The 21,470-nt window shown below is 44.7% G+C and overlaps 1 protein-coding gene across 8 annotated transcripts in view; it reads left to right on the plus strand.

Annotated features, from left to right (window-relative positions):
- Positions 1-21,470, plus strand: part of PAPPA (pappalysin 1) — a 383,667-nt gene that overhangs the window by 130,748 nt on the left and 231,449 nt on the right. For 7 of the 8 annotated variants that reach the window (XM_072025100.1, XM_072025099.1, XM_072025103.1 and 4 more), the window contains one exon: positions 18,411-18,745. The exons of the other annotated variant lie outside the window; for it this stretch is intronic. The gene's annotated coding sequence lies outside the window, so the exon portion shown is untranslated. The remainder of the gene's footprint in view (positions 1-18,410; positions 18,746-21,470) is intronic. 8 annotated transcript variants of the gene reach the window in all.

A 21,470-nucleotide genomic window follows, 5' to 3' on the forward strand; every position in this document is an offset into this window, starting at 1 on the left:
AGTGCTAAAATAAGCTGTGTGAGAAGGTTACTGGGCCTGCTTCTTTGGAGGTCTTAAAAAAAAAAAAAAAAAGTTGATCATCTGTGAGGAATGGTCTAGGAGTACTTTATATTGCCCTCTGTGAGGGAAAAAGTTAGATTGCAGCTTTGGTGTCTTCTGGCCCTTACTTCTTAGTATGTAAGGGTAAATGCATTTCAAGATTAGACTGGATAAAATGTTAGGAACTGGCAGGTGGATGGAGTGTTGATAGTTTACCTACCCTGTTTTTTTCAGAGGGATTAGGCTTTAGAAGCATCAAAGTTCTTATAAACATGAAAGATTGTATTCATTCAACACTCGTGTATGGTTTACAGTAGGTGAGGAACAAAGCAGATGAAGTTTCATCAAGGCTATTCTAGTTCATATATTATATAAACTGAAATCTCCAGGCCAAGTGTCCTTTAACTGAAATATCCTTCATGTTCTGGGAGAGGCATTGTGCCTGTCTCATCTGTGGTTATTTGGACAGCAGACAATGGGGAGTAATTGTTCCATATGATCTTAGTCTTCCTCAGCAGTTCCTTGGTGGTGCTCATACAGTTCTCTGCCTTTGTTTGGTTTTTCTTCCTTATTGTGCCATGATTAGTGATTAATGCATTTTTTTTAAACTGATGGTTTGTTATTTACAGCTGACTGTGAGAGAACTGTGACCAGGTGGAAGTGATGCCTTGGTGCAGATGCACCCTTCCATTCCCAAGCTCACTGATAACACATGAATATTGCTTCCTGGAAACAGAGCCCTCCCTGTTTAAATCACAGGTGACTTTTTGATACATAGGTCCATAGAGGTTGGGATTGTCAAAGTGTCTATGAGCCCCAGAGACTTACAGCTTCCTGAGACTGATGAACATCTACTTGATGAAACTAGGGATAATTTAGGGTGTGCTTCCTTTTTCCTCTTTCTTTCTAGATTGCAACTGCAAGGGCATAAATGGTATCATATGCTGTTTGTTTTTTCATGCATGACTACAGAAATGTAAAAGAGATGTGAAGGTAACATAATTGCAGTAGTAGCACACAGGTTTTGTGTAAATGGGAGTGGCCTCCAGAAAGGCCAAATACCTATAGCGGGCCGCATTTGGTATTTCATGGTGCTTGCAAAAACAAACCACAAAAAAGTCCCAAACACTGCTGTTCTTTCACCCCAAAGTGCCTTTTGAGCATTTCCTCAGGACTAGTCCGTACTGACTTCATGGGAAGTCTTCTCCAGGTGAGGGCCAGCTGGCACAGTGCAGGGCTGGCGCTGTGTTACCCTGCTCGGGCTTGCCTCTCCCTGGGGATGCCACGGCCCCTGTGAAGCCCAGCTAGCTCAGTACAGCAAAACGAGCTACAGTATGGCTGCGGTTACAACCCAATGCCCACAGTCACTTTGGAACAGCAGCACAAAGCGTGCAGGATACTTGGGTACTGGAAGTTCAGTGTTTTTGCTGGTGATCATCCTAGTGAGAAGCAGAGAAGTGGAGGCTGGCAGCTGTCCTGCACTCCCAGCACCCCGTCCTCCCTCCCGAGGTGCTACTCTGTGCATCTGGGCAGCAGGAGGCAATAGTCCGAATGTCAAGAGCTGGTCCTTGCCTCGGGAAAGGCACCACCGATCTGCACGTTTAGCATTGGGGTTGCCGTTTTTCACGCCATGGGGGCTGAGATGCTGTTAGGTAGCCTGAACGTAGGTGTGAGGGCGGCTGCGCAGCGTTGCTGGCTGCCCCTGTGCCTGACCCTCGCTGGGGCTGGCCCAGCGCAAGCCAGACAAGACGATTTCCAGCTGCACCGACCAGTTCCCAAATTCCAGTCTTAAACCTGGGACCAAACAAAGCAATATCCAGAAGGTTTCTTGTTTGGTGTGTGTGTGTGTGTGTGTTAAGTGTGTTGTTTTGCTGCACAGCTGCACCATCCCAGAATAAACTGCCCTAACTGGAGACAGAGCCTGCGTGGACCAAGGAGACCTCTGCCTCTGGATCGGCGCTTCCACACAGCGAGCCTGTGTGATCCCACTTTCACACTTTGCCTGGCGAACAGGAAAGGTTAAAAGCCAAAGCTACATGTTATGTTCCCGCAGTGAATGGACTTCTTTTCCGATAAAGATAACAGGCGAGATGTTCCCCCTCCCCACGCACACCTTTTTTTTTTTCTTTCCCCCTCGCTGATCCCTTCTTCTCACCCCTCTGCTGCACACACCATTTCTTCTGCTCTCCATGTTATAAGTGGGGGAGATTTCTTGAACCAGGGGCCTCCTGCTTAATGCACTAAGGATTCAGTCAGGCCAAGAATGCCTGTAGCATATGGGGAAGGAAAGGGCCAGCAGTGAGCAAGCTTGGACAGATGTGCTAGAGAGGGAGCGTGGTGCTAGTGGGGGTGGAGAGCGCTCCCCCCAAGCTCTCCCCCCAGCCGTGTCGGAGGGAGGCCAATCAGGAAAAGCGGACCCTTTTTAGGACCCCAACAGTTAGGGAGAGCCCCTGAGGCATTTTTGGCCAGGAGGTTGCGCGCACACACACGCGCACACACACACGGAACAGTTCAGCAGCAGTCCAATCCCAAGTGACATGGAGCTTTTTCTTAATTCAGAGCATATTTCAGGCTTTGGTTTAAGGGGAAAAAAAAACAAAAAACAAAAAACAACACACACACACACACAAGAAAAAACACCAACAAACCAACCAACCCATAAACCATAAAGAATCTATTGAAACAATTGTAAGGGGAAAAAATAGAATGTGGCTGCAGCCGAAGCTGTTAGTGAGATGTAGGGGGGAGATGAAAAATAAAAGAAACAATTACCGTTTTTCCCCTCAGGCCTCAGATCAGCCTGGCACAACACAGACCTGCATGGGCTGCTTTCCAAAAAACCAGAGGTGTCTCCCCAAAAAACATTGCTGTCTTTGGGTGAGCTTCTGGTTGAACAGGGCTGTGCGATAGGTACGGCTCTGCTCATTCACACTTTTATAGGGCAGCATCTCTCGTATTTCTCAGTGTTGTTTTTCAAGTAGAAGCTTGATGCTGGATGATCTGTAGTCTGTCATCTTGCCTGTTCTTGCTGAGCATCTTCATTTGGGGATCTCAAAGCACAGTCAAAGCAAGAGGCTTGCAAGCTTTCTGGTGAGGTGAGGCCATCTGATGAGACTCCCCTTGCTAAATGCAGAACCAGACCCTTCAGAGTGTTCAAGTGATGTTTAAAGGGTGCCTGGCAGGACTGGGAATGGAATCTGACTAACTCCAACCCTCCTATGTAAAATCTCTCTGTTGTGTGATCTTTCCTTACTCTATTTCTTCTGTTCCACATACTGTTAGCAGTTAAGAATTGCGTGTCTGGGCATTGGCACCCTATACAAAGAGCAATTGAGTTGGTCCCTGCCCCAAATCCCTTCCAGTCTTTGCTCTCAGGGACAATTTTCCTCTAAAGGTAATTTAGATCCACAAAACTCTTAGCACAGCTTGTTCATTACTGCCAAGGACCTGCAGTGCAGGATGCGTCTCCTCAGTTAACATCTGGTTTTTGACCAAATCGCCTCAGTTTCTGCATGGGCCCACAGCTGATATAAAATGCTGAGAAATTATGACTATTTTTGTTGTTTGGGTGTTTTGCTTGTTGTTGTGCCTTTTTTTTTTTTTTTTTTTTAAACCTGCAGTTCATTTTGACATAATGACCTAGATTCTACTTAGAATTGTACCCAGGCAGTTCCGAAGTCACAAAAATTACTCCCAACTTACCCCAAGTGCAGGGAGGTGAAAAAAGAGGGGGGGTGTCACAAGAGGGGATCTTTGGCATCAGACCAACAGGAGCAGTCAGCGTCCTGGGGAAGAGATGCATGTGCACGTTAGGAGGAGACATCTGCTTCTATGGGCACATCTTCACATGCTGGCCGTGAGCCTGCTGCCACAGAGTGTGGCTTCTACAGGCAGCATTGTCTACCTTCGTGCTATGGGATTTGGGGTGAGGTGTCCGTGTGGGAGGTTTAGGCATTCTGACCCAGATTTTTAGTCATTTTTCTGTCAGTTAGGTCAAGAACAAGGGAAGCAGGCAATGAAAGCTCAATTTCAGAGGGACCTGGGGTGCCTGAGAAATTGTTCACCCTGTTTTTAAATGATACTGAAGCACTTAAATTTTTAAGGCACTGTATTCTTCCACTGCTGTCTGGGCACTAGTTTGAATTCAAATCAATGAAAACTCAGTAGGAGTTAGATGTCTGGAAATAGGTCTCCTATTGAGGACTTGAAATGGAGGGTGGAGCAAAGCTTGTGTGTTTGACAATGAAGCTGCGCTTTGTCACCCAACGTTAATTGTCCCCATAGCCCCTACGGCTGTGTTCCAAGGAATTCCTTGGGTATTTCTGGCTATGTTTTTACTGGTTTGCTGTTCTGGCTCTGTATCTAATGCTCACCAGGATTATCCATAAGCAAATAGGAAGACTTTGCAATGAAAGCAGTAGCAGCAGTTTCCTTGGCTTTAGTGACAGCCTTTTGGGACCTAACACCGATGATTTCACCTAAAATTAGACATTGGGTCTAATGGCTCTGATTTAAGAATCTTGATTCATCTCTGTATCACCTAAGGCACTAGGATGCCTTGCAGCCTTGAGGACCAGCTATTGAGATTAAAATAGATAGTGTGGCATTGCTGCCTTCTCCAGGGAATGCAAGACAAGCAACCTCTAAACAAAAAGTCAATATTGTAGAGGTCTCTAGTGAACTTGGAAAGCCTGAAAGCAACACAGGATGAAACCAAAGTGTAAGGGCACGGGATCTCTTTTCTTCATCCCTTGTTTGACATTACAGGATTAATTGTTATTTTTCAAATTCTTCATTTCCTCACACCTTTGGGCATTTTACATTTTTTTGTGTAACTCCCTTTAGACCAAACCTGGACTACCAACCCCTCCCCATCGGTTTATCTTTAAGTTTGTGTTATGTTTACAATATTCTGCTGAACTCTGACACATCCTGCTTCAGCCCTTCCTTCAGCTCACACAGAAATCCTGGCCACAGTGCAGGCAGGGCCATACACCAAATCCAATTTGCTGGATGGGAAGGTTGAACATGTGGAGATAAGATTTCCAGCACCTTCTAGTCCTGTTGCCTTGTGCTGAGGGGATGTTACTGCGCAGTGCGGCCCACAGCATGGCCTGACCATAGCAGAGACCAGCGTGTTAGGAAACATCATTTCTCCTCTCCGTCAGCAGGGAGCTCATGCTACAGACCCACATTTCAGAGTCTGTACCCCAAAAATTTGTCAAGAAGTTTCTCTTTGGATAGGGTGCACTGAGGCCTCAGTGGCAATAAACTCCAAGCACATCGTTGCCGCAGGCCTCACCTGGCGGAGGCCGTGACCACAGCGCTCCCTGCAAGTGCGTCTGCGTCCCCTGGGCCGGGTGTCACCGTGGGTAATGCTGTGCTTCCCTGCAAGGTTCCTCTTGGAGTTTTATTTTTATTTGCGTCTGTTCCTTGTGTGGCTTAAAGTTTGGCTCAGTCTGGACAGGCGCCTGCTGTAAATGTGTTTTTTCCCTGATAGAGGTAAAAGCATTAGATGGGTTAACGGGCTGTTGCCAAATGTTGGTTTTTGCTGGGTGCTCTTAATTTTCATCCATGGTCACAGAGGGAAATGGCAAGTAGTCCAAATATGCTCAAAGGAATTTAGAAAATACAAAAGGAGTTAAAAACCAATGCTTTTGTGGGTTAAGGGATGAACACGGGATCCTCTGAGTATCCAGATAAATGAATATGCTGGTGAAATCAAAGAACTGCGAGTTCAAGTGAGTGTTTACAGGCTCCCAAATTCAGTTAATTTATGACATGTTTAATATGTTTTTACAAATGTTTGCTGTACTCAAGTAGTGACGATGCTTTATTTGGTCAGTAAAATTCCATCCTGCCTGCTGTACGCAAAGACCTGAATGTCACAAGGATGTTCTGTGTCTAAGGAAAAATATTCACTCTCATTTTAAACAGATATTCCAAATTATTCTTCTCTTTTTAATAGAAATTTAAACCTGTCGCTGAAACCACTAACAGGACTTTCCAATTCTCACTAACATTAAGTGATATTTCTGGTTTTTCTGGTTTTCATTCTTTTTTTTTTTTTTTTTTTTTCACCCTCTTTCTTCAGCATAGCAAGATTGGAAATTAGTGCTGGCTTCAGGCCATGGCTGCATCTACGAGGCCGTTTAAAGTTATTGCTCTCTGCTCCCTCTGGGCCAGTAGGAAGTTCAGCTGTGATCACAAGGAAAAAAAACCCAAATGCTAGAAATAATAATTAAAAAAAATCAGAAGAATATGTAGTTGCTTTCATGCACTCAGAGTCATGGGTGAGGAGAATTGTGAAAGCAGCCAGAAGTACTGAAATGTGTCTTTTTGTGCTGAGATGCTGTGATTGCTGTGGTGAGATTCAGGGCCATGGCCAAGGGAGCTTTATACTGCTTTATACTGAGTTTGGGCTTCTGGCCTCTGACTTCCACGTAGGTGTAAATCAGGAATAGCTCTGCTGAAGCTGGTGGGCTCAGCTGCTGTGCAGTTGGAGCAAGAGAAAGTTCTGAGCATCGGGGCAGGTGGGAAAGAATTTGTAATTTTTCATTCCTGTTCTAGTTCTTGCACATCACCTTGTGCAAGAGGCTGACCTGAAGTGAGCCTTTTTAAGCAGCTTGGCTTGGACTAGGATTCAGAAGGTGGATGTAACGTTGGTTGGTATGGGCCCGCAATTTAGTGAAAGAATTTGCCTTCTTAGAAAATATCCCTTCGTGTAGCTGCAAGGCCTCTGCCTGCAAACAGGGAGTTGGAGACAAAGTACTGGCCTGTGCATGCTCACACAGATAGCCCTTCTGCATGTACAAATGTGTGGATTTTCAAAGCATTTGTGTTGACACTTGAAAGTATCTAGCTTGGTCTAGTGGATATGAAAAAAGCAGATCCTGGCTTATGTGAATGCATGGGTAGCCCCAAGCCCTTTCTTACCCTCTTTTTTTTTTTTGCTTGAAGTTGAATGACCTGATCCTGTGAAATCTGTCCCCACAAGCTTTCTTTTCAATGTAGTACAGCAGTAGCTTCTGGGCAAGATTTGGGTTTGTTCTTGAGATGCAAGCAGTTTATGTCTGTACAAACAGAAGTTTTCTGGGAGGGAATGGAGGGAAGCCTTGAACACATTCACATTCAGTGAAAAGGTGGAGGAGTTTTCAGATTCTCTGTGAAGAGGGAGTGATGTTGTTTAGTCCTTCTTCCAGCACCACGTATACAAACCATGACCCAGATCCATGAAACAGGTTATGGTGTGGAGAAAAGATGAAACTTTCATATGAAAAGAGTCACCAGAATGCTTTGGGTCCTCCTGGTGCATCCCTACTCACAGCAGCTCTGCATTTTTATTCCTTTGAAAACTCAACTTTCCACTCAACTCTGAGGTGATTAAATCCAGACGTTGATGGAGCTAAGGTCCTGCTTGCTATTATCTGACCAAAAGGCTCCACAGTTTAAAAGCAGCTCAGGACAATATGTGATGATTTGGTGGTTATTCTTATGAGGTTCTTGGTGGTGGTGCTACATGCTTAAAGCAGATGTTCCTCCTTGTTCCGACCCCAGCAGCTGACAAGCTGTGTAGGTGAGGCAAAGAAGTCTCACATCACGTCCTTGGTTAGCAGACCAAGAAACGTTGTACTTTAAGACTGCTTGTCCTACAGCTCAATTCAGTGGCATATCCATTTCTCAGATTAATTTGAATGGACATAGGCCTATGCTTCTCTGAACCGAGATTTTGCCATACATTTTAAAATTTAAGAGAATTCTTTTAATTTCCACCCTTGGGTTTCCAGTTTCTCCCGTGGCAGTCAGCTGGCAGATTCTGCACAAGAAACTCCTTGCTTTCCTGTTTGTTGTGAAGGGTTAAAAAATAAATAGCAGCCTGTGTTCTGGGGTGCCAAACTTTTTTCTTCTGCTCCGTCTCCTTTTGATTTAAAAGCTTTGTTTATCTCTCTGTAAAGTCACTGGCAGGCCATAAAGAGATATATTGCCTTGGTGCAGACAGCACAGACTCCGCTCCTGGGAAAGCAATGGACTGTGAAGTTGAGTGTGTGCGTGTGTGGGCCCGCTCATAATTCAGGAAGGGTTCTCTTTTGGGAAGCTCCCAATGGACGCCGCCTGCAGCCGCTTTCGGCTCCTTGTAGGAGAAGTGTGCACGCATCCAGGAGGGTTGGTCAGGCGCTCGCTGCTTTTGATGTTCCCATAAAGCCATCACTCCAAGGCTTGGACTTGCAAGGCTATTGAACTCAGTCATAATATGGTGGATAAAGCCCACCTAGCGGTTTTAGGATTTGTATTTTTTTGATCAAGAAATAGCGTCATGTCAGAGCCCAGCCTGAGTGGGCACTCCTGGTTTAGCCACTGTAGAGCGGGGAGATTCGGTGTCCATCCTGCTGCTTGGCTTCACAGACACCACTGGTGGATGAACCTGCGAGTGTGCATGGCTTTGCAGGAGCAGTTCTCACTTGGGTGACTGAGCTCCTTGGGTGACTGTGCTGGCCCCTGAGCACACCCTGCTCCCATGGGTGCTCCCACCAGCACGCAGGGAGCAGTGCTCCTGGCTGGGATGAAAGACAGGGGAGGCGGAATAGGTGAATTGCTTCTGTCTGGCATTTAGACTGCAGAAACTGCTTATTTGGCTGAGCAGAGGAGACTTGGATTTAATCTTCGATGGAATTGACTTGTAATGTCCTTTTTGCTTATCACCAGAGGAGGAATCTACCGAAAAAGAGAGCAGAGCACCAAGTGCAGCTGAACCGCTGCCAGCAGAAAGGTTATTGATCCCCTGCAAGAGGAGATAGGAACCTGCCTCTCTCCTCTTTTAATAACAAGTCGTGCTTTGTGGGAATTCCCTACCTGGAGTCACAGATTTCCAAAAACCTGAGCCTATGCCTTGAGAACGGGGGGTTAGGTAGGAGCAGACCCCCACTCTTGGAGAGTTTCCTCCGCACGGAGGATTAGCATGAGAACGACAGATCATTTCAATCCCACCGCCTTTCTCAATACATTAAGTGACACGAAGCTGAGAGGAGGCCCCTAAAGATTAATGTTTTCTACAGATTCAGTTTATCTTTGGAAACTCCACCAGCATGTTCAGAACGTGGGCCCTCCACCCGCCACTTCCCTGTCCCGCAGACTGTACCCAGCCCGTTTTCCTGATGGTGACCCAGAAGGGGCTCCGGCCTCACTCGCTCTCCTGCAGCTCTGGGTCGCTGTACTTAAAAGGCTGCTAATCGCAGCCTCCATCTCAGCTTGTTTGCCTGGGGAGAAATCATTAATACCTTTTTTACAGGGAGGGCAAATCTGAGCATTGCCTGCAAATCTGCAGGAAATTACTTTTCAAGTGACCGATGATATGACCTCTGATTTCCTAATGATCTAGGAAGAGTTCAAGCCCAAGTGCTTGTATATGCGGAATGCCAAATTTATATATACAAAGCATCATAATTACTGTCATGGAGATTTACAGTGCTTTACAAATCATTAATAATCATAATAATAATATTTACCATAACTCTTTCTGGCAGATTAATTACAATTCTCTTTGACCATCCTCGAACTACTTTTCTTATAACATCTTTCCCATTGGCATGAAAATTAAGTACACAAAACATAATATATTGACATAAAGGGTGGCTTTATTTGTATGTGTTTATTTGAGAAAAACCCAGCTATTTGTTATTGAAGTGAAAGCATAAGCATCAATGAATCAGCACATCTTTTAAGACAGAACTGAATATTGCTACATTTCAATACGATGTTAGTGGGTAACATGCTCTTAAATGGCTTTAACAGGCGAGTGTGACTCTTGCTGCTCAGTTGAGGTACCACATTTGCAGTAACAAGTGTATATAAGATGTCTACTCGTTTGAATGAGAAGCTTTCATGTCTTTCACACTTGCTTTGGGGTGGAATAGCCACAAATGATAAATGTCAAGTTTAGGTTAGACTGACTGGTCTGTAATTGATGGACTGAGCTGATACAAATTCCTCATTCTTCTCTAAATACCATCAAGTGTATGAGATTTGGAGAAAGGAAAAAAGTAAGAAAATGTTTTCCTGTTTCCTCCGCTCTCGAACTCCTCACTATAACAAGTTTGGAAACAATTTCAGATGGGATAGAAAATAAATGTAGGCATAAAAGATATTTTTTAGTTTTAAATTCTGTGTTTCAGTGTATTTTCTTGTATTTTTATAAGATAAAAGTCTTTATTATGAGCTATTTTATTGTAGCAGTTTTATGAAATTTCCTGCCATTTTTGACAACATGCACTGTTCCTGCCAATGCCATGGGTGTTGTTTCTCCTTTATGAATTATTCTATCTAGATCTGGTTTTATGCATTACTAGAAATCTGGAATTAATAGACCCTTATCCTATGGCTGATTCATTCATTTGAAAGGGCAGTTAAATTGTTATTCATGCTTTTTGACATTGTTCTGTTATCTATTAAAAGGAAAAAAAAAAAAAAAAGTCAGGCAATATTAACATTTTGTATTTTAGTTTCATGCTTCTCTTTGTTTATTCATCCAAAGCACATTTTGGGTGTAAAACGATCATTCCACTTGCTGTGGTAGTACAGCTTTGGTTGGGAAGAAGTCATCTGCTTAATTGTTTACAGGAATGCTACCCACTGGTTGATGGTTGAAAAAATCTGGCTCTGAGACGTACCACTCACATCTCTGGTTGTGCACACTGCGAGCTGCAAGGAGCATGAGCAAGTCAAAGTCGCACAAACATGTAACTTTATATTGAAATAGTGCTTCAAATGTATTATACTGTAATTTAGTCATTTGTCAGACCAACATGAGCTTTAACTGCATTCAGTGTTGTGGCATTAGGCTCCCTACCGAGGTACAACAACCTGCCTATTATGAAAGCTTCCCCAGGGTAACAGACAGGCATCTCTGACACCCCTAACCTCAGCGCTACGTCTCATCAAATGCTCATCTCTGCGAGAGACAATTACAAACGCTCGTGTGTTATAATGCAAAACATGGAGCTATTAGAGCCTGCTGACATGGAGAAAAATCGTAATAGTATTTCTCTCCCACATGCCTGTCCTTCAATTTAATTTTATAGAGGGTGTCTCATATAATTTTTTTAAGTTTCTAAAAAAAGACTTAAAGAATCTTTATAAAAGAAAGTGCCAAGCTAGCTAAATGTAGAAGTTGCTGCCAATTCCCCCTTTAATACTGTTAAAACAAATGCAAATTTACAGGCACATTCATACCAAAGCTGTGTGCCAAAGGCCATCAGAACTAAAACCATGTTTTAGAATATACATGTATAAAGTGGGTCTGATGATTCACACAGTTTGAAGCCTGGAGACAGAGCACAGTTACATGATGTTCTTTAATCTATTTCTAATTTATGTTGTGTTCCTTGGTCTCATCCGTCAGTTCCTCGTTCCACGTGTCCGGCAATAGACGGTGCATGTGCGTGCGAGACACGGTGGCTCGCCTGACGGGGGCCGTTCTGTGTTTATTCATATATCCTCCATTCGGTTTAATTCCAGAGAGATAATTGCCCATGAACACGTTCTCCTTTCTCAAGTAAATTAGAGGGTTTCCCATCTGGTGCATCCTCCTGAGACCACAAGGAGTTTTCTGAGAATCTGCAGCGGTTCAGGTGGAAGGAGACTCCCAGCTTAGCTGTAACCTTTGAGATCCTTCCTATTTTCATACTGACACCTATGTCATCAATCCCATTACAGAAAAATTCCTCTAATCGGAAAAGCCTGCTGGTGGAAAACCTGTCCTCATCCTACGAAAAGTAAGAGGTACCATGGGGATGTTTTTGTTGTTAGTGAATCATATCTGGTAGGAGTTGTTTCTTTTCCTTCTGCCACACCTCCAGCCCCCTCCACGCCGCCCAGCCAATTGCTTTGGCTGCAGCAGCCCGGGGAAGTATAGCATGCAGTAATTGCTTCATTGTGTTGCTTTAAGAGGAAAGGAAAATAGCTATTACTGTGAGCAAGTGCTTCTGTTTTTTCCCCTTTTGCTCTTGTGTGTTTTGGTTACGAAACGTATCCTATTCTGGTTTTGTGAAACTTTCTGTTGCGCAGGTGGAAGGCTGAGAACGGGCACAGGCAGGTAACACAGGCATGGGTAGAGAGAAAACATTGGCTTAGAAAAACACTCTTCATTTATAAAAAGGGAGCAAAACTAATGCTAATTTTCCTCCTGATCCTCTTTATGAAAGGTAACAAAGCAGCATAGTTTCATTCCTGGAAAGCACGCCGAAGCTAGGCTCAATGCCTATGTGCTTTCATCTCATCTTCAGTTACATAAAAGTTAATGGAGATTTGACTTTTGAAATTACTGTATGTGCTTGTTTACCCATTTGGCTATAGATGTAAATACGGAATTTAATGGTCAGTCAGTGGCAGGGATAAAGCTCTATAAATTCGGGGTACTGCCTGTAAAGAAGCCGCTCTTCCATAAGGCTGTTCTGAGAAAAATGAACAAAAAAAGCCCAGCTCCAGTAAACGGAGATCAGACCTGTTACTGGAGATATCTGGAAATTTATGACTGGAAAAGGTATTAGGTTGTGACCTGATGGTCTCCTGCTGCTGAGGCTCCAATGGTGATTAGGAAGAAGTGATTTCATTGCCATATGAAGGCTGCTGCCCTCAGTCCTGTTATTTTTTTGTTCCTCATTGAGAAACAGGACGTGGTATTCAGAGCTGAGAGGCAGAAATGCCTCCCCGCACATACACACAAAGCGTTATCACTGCCAGCTCAGGGCTTCAAAGACCCTTGACTGAAGCTCTGTGTGACTAAGTCCACTTAATTCCCCACCTAACAGAAAAAAAAAGTAGAGTTCAGAAGTTCAAGGGACTTTGTGCAAACCGCACGCCTGTGGTTGTCTGGGCTGCGCCGTGAAGGGTTAGGCTGAGTCGCTCGGTGTGCCAGGCCTGGTCACCGTCCTGCAGGGCTTCCTTCTGAGGCAGAAAATGGCCAGGAAGGTGGCGGGCTTCACACAGTGCTGGGGGTCTTGACTGCTCTCGAAACGCAACCTGAGGTGTCACCTTGGGAGCTGTTCGCTGTGAAGTGTTTGGAAGCCTCCTCCCGAGTTCTGGGAATGTTTAGCATAAGGTTGTGTATTCACGGCCGTGACAGGCTCATATATAACCCCGTATAGCATCCCCCTTTCCTCCCGACTTGTGTAACTGTTAATAGTAGTAGTCTCCTATGAAGCTTAAAGTACAGAAAGCATTTAAAGCTTATAACATTTATAGATTGCTACAGTAGCCGGAGAATCAAGCTAATGAAAGGATTGGGTGGCTGCCCTGAATTAATATGACCATAATCTAATTCATTTTAACTTTTTTTTTTTTTTGCTGTGTATAGAGCCGTCCTGTCCTCCAGCAGCACGCTGAGGCCCGCTGGGAGGCCACTGGCCGAGGACAGGAGGGGGCCACAGTGGGGCTGGACCAGGAAAAGCAGTGAAGAGGCACGGCCGCCCTCCATGGGGGGCAACGGGAGGGCTAGGAAAGGGTTGGAGCTTGGGAAGTGAGCGGGAGAATGAAAGGTGGAGATAAAGCAGTGATTTCTGAAGCAAGCTCCCTGCTGTAATTTGAAATTAAGATTTTCCCCCCCTCAAATATTTCCATAGCATAGAGCCTGCTTGCACCCCGAGGTTGTCTTCCAGGCTGCTCTTTTCCATTTATGACCACACAGCATTTTACCCTTCTTTCTCAGCCCTCGCCATTCCTTAGAGAAATTGTGTCAGAAGAATACTTCTTAGAGTTACAACTCCGTGTAGGTGCAGTGAAATGTATTTGTGATGCCTACTTCTGTTCTTTGTTCCATCTCCTCCTGTCTGTTATGCTTGTTTCAGCCCTAAAGGAAGGATTCCTCAGTGCTCCATAGATTATCTTGAAGGGTAAGGAGGAGCTTTGGACCTGCAAGTGGTCAGGTCGAGGAGCTGGAGGGGAGAGCAATGATTTTGAGAGGGAGCAAGGCACTGTGGATTGTTCTGATGGATTTTGGTGAACTGTGTTACTGGATCACTGAGTCCAAGTAAATGTTATAGCACAAGTCCACATAACAGCCAGTTTATCCTTCTGAATTTTCACATCCTTCTGACAAGCTTTGCATGACACTGTTTTCCATGTACAAACTTTGACAGCCCTCCTGTTGACTAAACAGCTACAGAAAATATAATGACATTATAAAGGACTGTCATATTCTTTTTCTTAAATCTGAATCCATGCATACCATGCTAGGATTTCAGCAGCTTCTGAGAGCTCATAAGGTAAGGGATGGGCTTGTTCTAGGATGTGGAAAATTCAGTGAAAAACAAGGCATTAAAGAAAGTAATAGCTGGAGACCATTGAATGGTGAGCACTGTTCTTCATGGACCTGTCCTGAACTTGTGCCCCAGCCCAGTTGGAGGACTGCTGTTGTGCTTGGAGTAAATGTAAAACCAAAGCTGAAGCCACTTGTGCTCATTAAAGAACCCACGGCAGCTCTCGCTGTGCTGGATGAGCAACACCTTGCCCTGGTCAGACACTTATTTGAGTGACTCTCCTCTGTGCTGATTGCAGCTATTTATAAGGATTGCAGCCTATTTAGGAGGCTCCCTCCATCACTTTCTTTCTCCATTCAGTCAATGGAGGGAGAGTGCCTCTAAATTAAGTTTCTTCTCTAACTTGCCATCTGAAAGTACTTTTTTTTTTTTTTTTCTCCTACAAATATACAAGAAGTCTCAAGAGATTAGTCTAGTAATTTAGGCTAAGATGGGTATCTAAAATTAAGTGGTGTTTACATCCCCATTCTCTGAAAGTGTCCTGCATCTTCATTCAGATAAGACATGCCTTGTCCCTTCCTCCTAAATTACAATGTCATGTTAAAGTGTTTCCAAGGTGGCACATCCATCGCACTCCCATATGCTTCTGTAAATACCCAGATGTGTATGGGGGTGATAAAACCTATTTTATTTGAGGGATCTAGCAAGCAGAAAGATACTGCCTTCAGTAAGAGAAATACTTGCAAATGTTTGTGCATGCTCAGGGATGAAGAAATACTTCATCAGCTGATTAAAACTGTGGTCCTGACCTCAGGTAATACATTTTGCAACTACTGCCCTTTGATTTAGGGCTGGATTAAAGTTCAAGTGGGTGAATGCAGAACTGCGCTACCCAGATCTGCTCCTGACGAGGTGAGGTCTGGGCGAAGGGGTCTGCAGGGACAGAGGTGTTCCCAGCAAGGATTCCTCAGGCACATTCTCTGCAGCTTCCTCCTTTCCAGGCTCTGCCTGCTCCATCTGGGATCCTGCAGAGAGGTGCCTGTCCCATTGTTCTACATCTCTTGATGCATCGACGTCTCTCTGAGGGCTCTGGGTGCCACCTTGGGTGCTGGTCCCGCTGCCAGCCAGCCTGCAGAGCCCTGCTGTTCCCACACACGTACCTGTTCTCTCCACCTAAACGGTCTAGGACAGAAGCAGTGAATGCCCAGGGTTAGTGTTTACTTTGTTAATCCCTTGGGTAATCCTGCAGACAACCCAGACACCTAACTTCTGGTCCTCTCTGGAGAGGAGACCACAGCTTGCACAGGAGTGGTGCAGGATTCATGGTGTAGTTACCACAAAAGCTCAGCATGGTGAGGTGAATTGTGCCCATACTACTGCTAAGCCATATTATAAAGTCTTCCCTTAAACATCTGAGGGCAAAGCCCATGAGCTTCTAGCCCTGAGGAGGACCTGCAGGGCCAGGCCATTTCAGGATGGACCTGGGAACAAAGCTGTGTGGATGCAAATGCAATTATTTGGTTATTTACAAAGAAACACCCTCCCTGTTCCTTGAAGAGGCCTGGAGCCGGGGCTCCATCAGGGGACATGCTGCTGGTTAGGGCAGGAAGCATGGCACGGGGGGCACCCAACCTGGGTGAAAGACAGCTCCTCTGACTCATCAGCCGAAAGCAAAATGAGCTGTATATATTTAAAGCAAAGCTCTATTTTAAAAATTAATGATCTGCAAGGGAGAGAGGAGAAACTGCTTCTCTGTAATGCAGAAAAAGGCCCTGATGACCACAGCCTGGGTCCCTTTCCAGATGATGTCATCATCAGTCTAAATAATAAATTTTTAACGATGTGGAAAAAAAAAAGAAAGAAGGAAATAAAAAAAGAGGGGGACTCTGTTTCAATGAGGAGTAAAAGTAACTGGTGGCAACAGGGTCTAAGGAAAATATATGGTTGGGTGAGGTTTCTGCCCTGTGTAATTAGATTATCCCAAGTGTAGGAGTGAACTGCAAAAGGCACATTGAAATGCCAGTAATTGAGTGCTCTGTGTCTTCCCCTGCCTCATACCCATGCCGAGTGGAAAACTGGGGGTACTTGGAATATATACAAGGCAGAGGGGCATTCTATAACTGGGGCTGCTAATAATAGGCAGTTAAGATTAGAAAGGAAAACATGGGCTCTCATCAGCCCAGAGACCAGGGGATATTTTCCCCTCATAAATAACAGGCCACAAGAAATCTATTCAAATGGATTTGTGTTTGGTTGACAAATGTATGCAGTGTATTGCCAATGGAGAGCTCACACTGGCCCTTTAATGCGGCTTGAATTACTGGTTAACACGTTCGTTTTCAAGTATGCTGGGCTTTGTTTCGTAGCCACCCCCTGGACGTGCATCGCCTGTGGTCGTGAGCGGTGTAGGCGAGGTGGGCTCATGAAGAGTGTGGCTATGGGGAGCTGTGGCACCAGCACGGATGGAGGGATTTGGGGTTTTGCACTTCATGCTGGCTCCCCATCATCGGCAGACCTCGGGCGTATTCCATGGGATCCCAGCCAGAATTGTCACGGAGAAAGCAAACAACAAATCAAACCTTAGCTAATACTGGAGTTGTGCAGGCTATCAGAGTGTGTCTGATGGCATTTTAAGCTGTATTTTAAGTGATCTGACTTCCAGATGTTATTCAGGGCTTGAAATCTGCAGGCACTGCATATTCCTGTAGAGATGGTCGAGATGGTCCTCCCCATGAAGAACCTACAAGCTAAGGAGACCAGACGGCACCTATTCAGGTGTGATGGTCAAGGGATCAGTTGTCCAAAGGCAACAAAAAATTCATGTTAGTGTACAGACCAAAACTGCACTTTGTGAATCTCAATCTTGTATTTTCCAAACTGACTTTTCTGAACGGAACTAACCCCAACCGAAGTTTTTGTGAACCTCAGCTATCTGGACCTCAAACCCTAAATGAAACAGATGTGTTTCATGAGGTTTGGGGTTTTGTAACAGGAGATTTCCATGCTTTTAATACCCAAATCTACACCTGTTTCTCAAACTATAAGGGATAGATTTATGTCATGTACTGTAGTGGGCTGATCCTAACACCCTTGTCGTGAGACAGATTTACTGTAGTTGTCAAGACAGATTTGCTGTAAGAAGTCAATACCTCTCAGCCTGCTGGTGCCTTAAGGAGAAAAGGACTGGATGTTTAATGCTGTAAATATTTTATTCTTGCTCTGCCATACAAACCTTGCATGACCTCTCAAAAACAACTTCTATTATGCCCCAGTTTCTCATGAATAAACTGAGGACAACAACACTTCTGAGGATGGAGGGCATGACTGATGAAAACAGGATAATTCTGACTGGGAAGATGTAAAAAAAAAAAAAAAAAAAAGTGTCTTTTCCCTTCTAGGCCCTATTATTTAAAATTAATTCTTTTCACTGTTTTTATTGCTCCTTAAATAATCACTTTAGTTTTCTTTCTTTTATTTTTTTTCTTTTTTTTTTTTTCTGGACCACAGCAGCGCACCTTTTAGACGCCTCTCAGCCTTAGGGTCTCTTGGTCTCTCTCCAGTGCTGCTACTGTTCCCTTAGGGAGGGAATAAGGCATCTTGGAAGAATTTTTGGGGTTTGAAGGGCTCAGTAGAGATGCTGAAGTCAGAAAATCTGACATGGGTCTTTCCAGAGTGGAAATGCAGAGGAATGAGACAAATATTAAGGCTTGACCATCAAGTACTTTCGTCTGCTCCAGGTCTCCTGTGAGAAGAGGGTACATTGCTGTATCAGGCAGGACTCAAACCCCCAGGTCACAAACATGTCCCTTGTATTCCCCTATTTCCCTAAACACTGTGAAGGGTACACTGAGCGCTGGATTTTCCAATGGGTTAAAGACTCTCTCATCCATCTGAGTCTGGCCCAGCCTTGAACACAACTCACATTTCACCGGTCCAACACATACTTACAGGCTCCTTTATATTATTAGCTCACATAGAGTTTGCCATGGATGGACAGTTAAATGTTGGCTCTGCTTGTGTGTGCTTTTTTTTGTCTGTTTCGGTTTTGGTACGGAGCTTATTTCTGCTCAGGGCATTGCAAAGCATTCAGAGTAAGCATGCGCGTTTTCTCTTTCTGTACAGGGCAACGGAGTCGGTTCAGGAAAAAGATGAACAGTTTGGATAGAAGGACATGGAGCTGGCCACGAAAACTGATAGCACGAGCTGCCCCTGTTTGGTGGGACAGATAATACTGGTGGGGCAACTGGAGCTACCTCGCTCTTCCCTGGGTGTGCTGCACCAGCTGTTGTGGGGTTTCTGCGCCGGCACACGAGAGCAGAGCTCAGAGAAACAACAGAGAAGTTGCCAGGGGCTGTCTGGGAGTCCGGTGGATGTGTGTGCAGAGGAAGCATGAGCCATTGCACCAGCTATTTGGCAGTTGAGGAGCACGTCTGCGGAAACCAGGCCTTCTCTGAAATGTGAGTTATGCCATTTCTCAAAACTGCGTGTAGCAAGAAATGACTGGGAGGCCAGTGATTCATTCCGGGTTAATGTAAAGGTACCAGAGGGGCTAATATAAAGGAAGAAAATTGATACTGGCTTTGCAGTGTCTGTGTTGCAGAAATGTGTACAACTGTTTCCCAGGGAAAGAGTGGAACAATCCAATGCGATATTAAAAACAAAATATACCCACCCAACAACAAACAAACAGCCATGGGGACGTAAGGGATGGTAACAGTGCTTGGATATCTGTAAATCAGTGCAGACTGCACAGGTATTTGCTTACTGCCATACATTTCATTGCAGCTGAAAGGAAAGGGCCCTTGTGAGATGGAAGAAATGGTACAAGAAAACGTTGCTTGAATTGTAGCGCTGTGATTGTTGCGTAAAATACACTCTGGTGTGAAGCCATTGGAGTTACATGAGGGATGGATTTAACCCTTTGGGATGAATACTCTGGGGAAATTAAAACTAGCTATAAAAGCTATATATAGTTGAAAAGGCTATGGTAACATTTTATACGATATGAACCATGTTCTATTCTTTACAGAAACCCATATCTGTAAAAAAGCAATTAGAAGTGCTTCCCTGAAAAAAGGCAATTGAATGCAGTGAATGAACTGCAGGAATTGTACAGTTTCCAGAAAATGGTGGTAGTGAAGCATTTGTGGGATCCATAAAGTCACCATAAATTCCTAACTGAATATGGATTCACTCTCCAACTCTAAAACCACAAGATTTATTTCCTGCTGGCAGGGGAGGTGCAGTTTTCAGAGCTAGATCTGTCTCGAGAATGCCAGCAGGTGGTGAAAGCTCCAGCATGTTCCCAAGTATGCAGTGTTCCCATCATCACCTTGACTGGCTGTGTCCTTTCAAGACGAGAGGAGAAGACAGGTCTGTTTTGTTGTTGTTATTGAAGACCTGTTGTGCTTTCCCTGTGTGTAACCATATCGGTGGGAAGGTTTACCAGCACGCACCATGTCCTGTGGGAGAGGCATAGCGTAGTGGATACACTGCTGGTTCCACTCAGGAAGATCTGGTTTTGGTCAAACACTAACTCTGAAGTCGCGTGAGCTCTTTCTGTCTGTGCAGGGAGGATGCTCATAGGCATCCTGTTCAAAGTCACACAAAAAGTTTTCTGGCAGCGAGGATGCTTATGGGTGATTCACGTGTTTGGTGATACAAACATAAATGATGCAGTAAAGGTGGCTTTGTTGCCTTTCTGTGAAATTCCCTGTGTCCCCCAGGCTTTGGCTGTTTCATGGGCATACGCTTTGGGGAGGAGGCATTGCTGTGGATGGTGGTGGTTGGTTTTGGTTTGTTTCTTCCTCTGTACGTTCACCTTGGCCTGTTCCTCTGGGCCTGGGCTCCAGTTCCCTTCAGACTCCCCTCTCATAACTGTGCAGTGCTAAATGGGAGAAGGATGCCAGTTCAGGAGCCCAGAATTTGTAGCCGCCTGTAATAGCACCAGAAAGGTGCACAGTAACGTGGTTTTGGGGTCTGAAAGCAGGAGGATAAGTCACAATTTCAGGTAGGACAAAGGAAGGCAGGGCTGTAAGGACTGAAAGAAGCTGCACTGAAACGGAGAACTCTGTGGCTGCAGAAACTTGTAATTATTTGGGCCCTGTCAGAGATGAATGGCTATGTCTCTTTCCAGAGTCATCTGCATAGCTGGGTAAATGTGATTGCATTGATTTAGCGTGTCTTCAAGAGTCTTTTTACAACCACAGGAGCTAGAAATGTCTTTTGTTGTTGTTGCTTTTTTTAATGAAAGCTGACGTTCTGGAGCACAAGTCAGCAGGAAGTGGGGGCAAGTTTATTGGCTGTTTTGGTGGGGCCTGGAGAATAATTCTTCCTTTCTCCTGTCTTTTGTCTGTTCAGACTGTAAATTCATTGAAGCGGGGACTGCTTTCTACTGTGGCTTGTTACAGCACTTGCTGCAATGGATCTGCGTTCTCAGCTAAATCCCCTAAGGCTTAACAAAATATAAATTAGGATAATGGCATAATATGTTATATGTTAAATGGTTGTGGGGGGTGGTTTGTTTACATGAATTATCACCTTAAAACAACAACAACAAAAAGCCCTCTGAACTCCTGGTGAGGCTTTTTGCTTTGTGGCAAAATCTGGGCATTATTCTATACATCAAGGCTGCCGTGGGGTGGCTGTGCCTTGTATCAAGGGAGAGGACATGGGCTCTGCTCTCATATTTACACTGCTCCAAACTTCTCTAAGCTGTGCTCGCTGTTACCACTGGGAAGTTGCTCCCTGCAATTCCTTTGCACAGACTTCAGTGATTGCCTCGTGTCACACAGTCACAGAATCATGGAATGGTTTGGGTTGGAAGTGCCCTTAAAGATCATCCAATTCCAACCCCCTGCCATGGGCAGGGACACCTCCCACTAGGCCAGGTTGCTCAAAGCCCCATCCAACCTGTCAGAGCTTTGACACCCAGGAATATTTCCCAGAAAGACAACAAGATTTCTCCTTCCTTCAGCTCCTGTGTCAAGGAGGACTTGGCAGTGCTCAGTTAGAGGTTGGACCAGATGATCTTAGAGGTCTTGTCCAACCTACACGAGTCTGGTTCTATGAATCAATGCATTCCCTGTCTATTTTGTTAAGAGAGAATGTAAAACTAAACTGGGCAGATGTGGCAAAGAGGAAGAATACAACAGGGCTGTGGTAAGCCCTGCTCATGCTGCT

Source organism: Anas platyrhynchos, chromosome 18 (genome assembly GCF_047663525.1).
Source record: "Anas platyrhynchos isolate ZD024472 breed Pekin duck chromosome 18, IASCAAS_PekinDuck_T2T, whole genome shotgun sequence".
Lineage (NCBI taxonomy): Eukaryota > Metazoa > Chordata > Aves > Anseriformes > Anatidae > Anas > Anas platyrhynchos.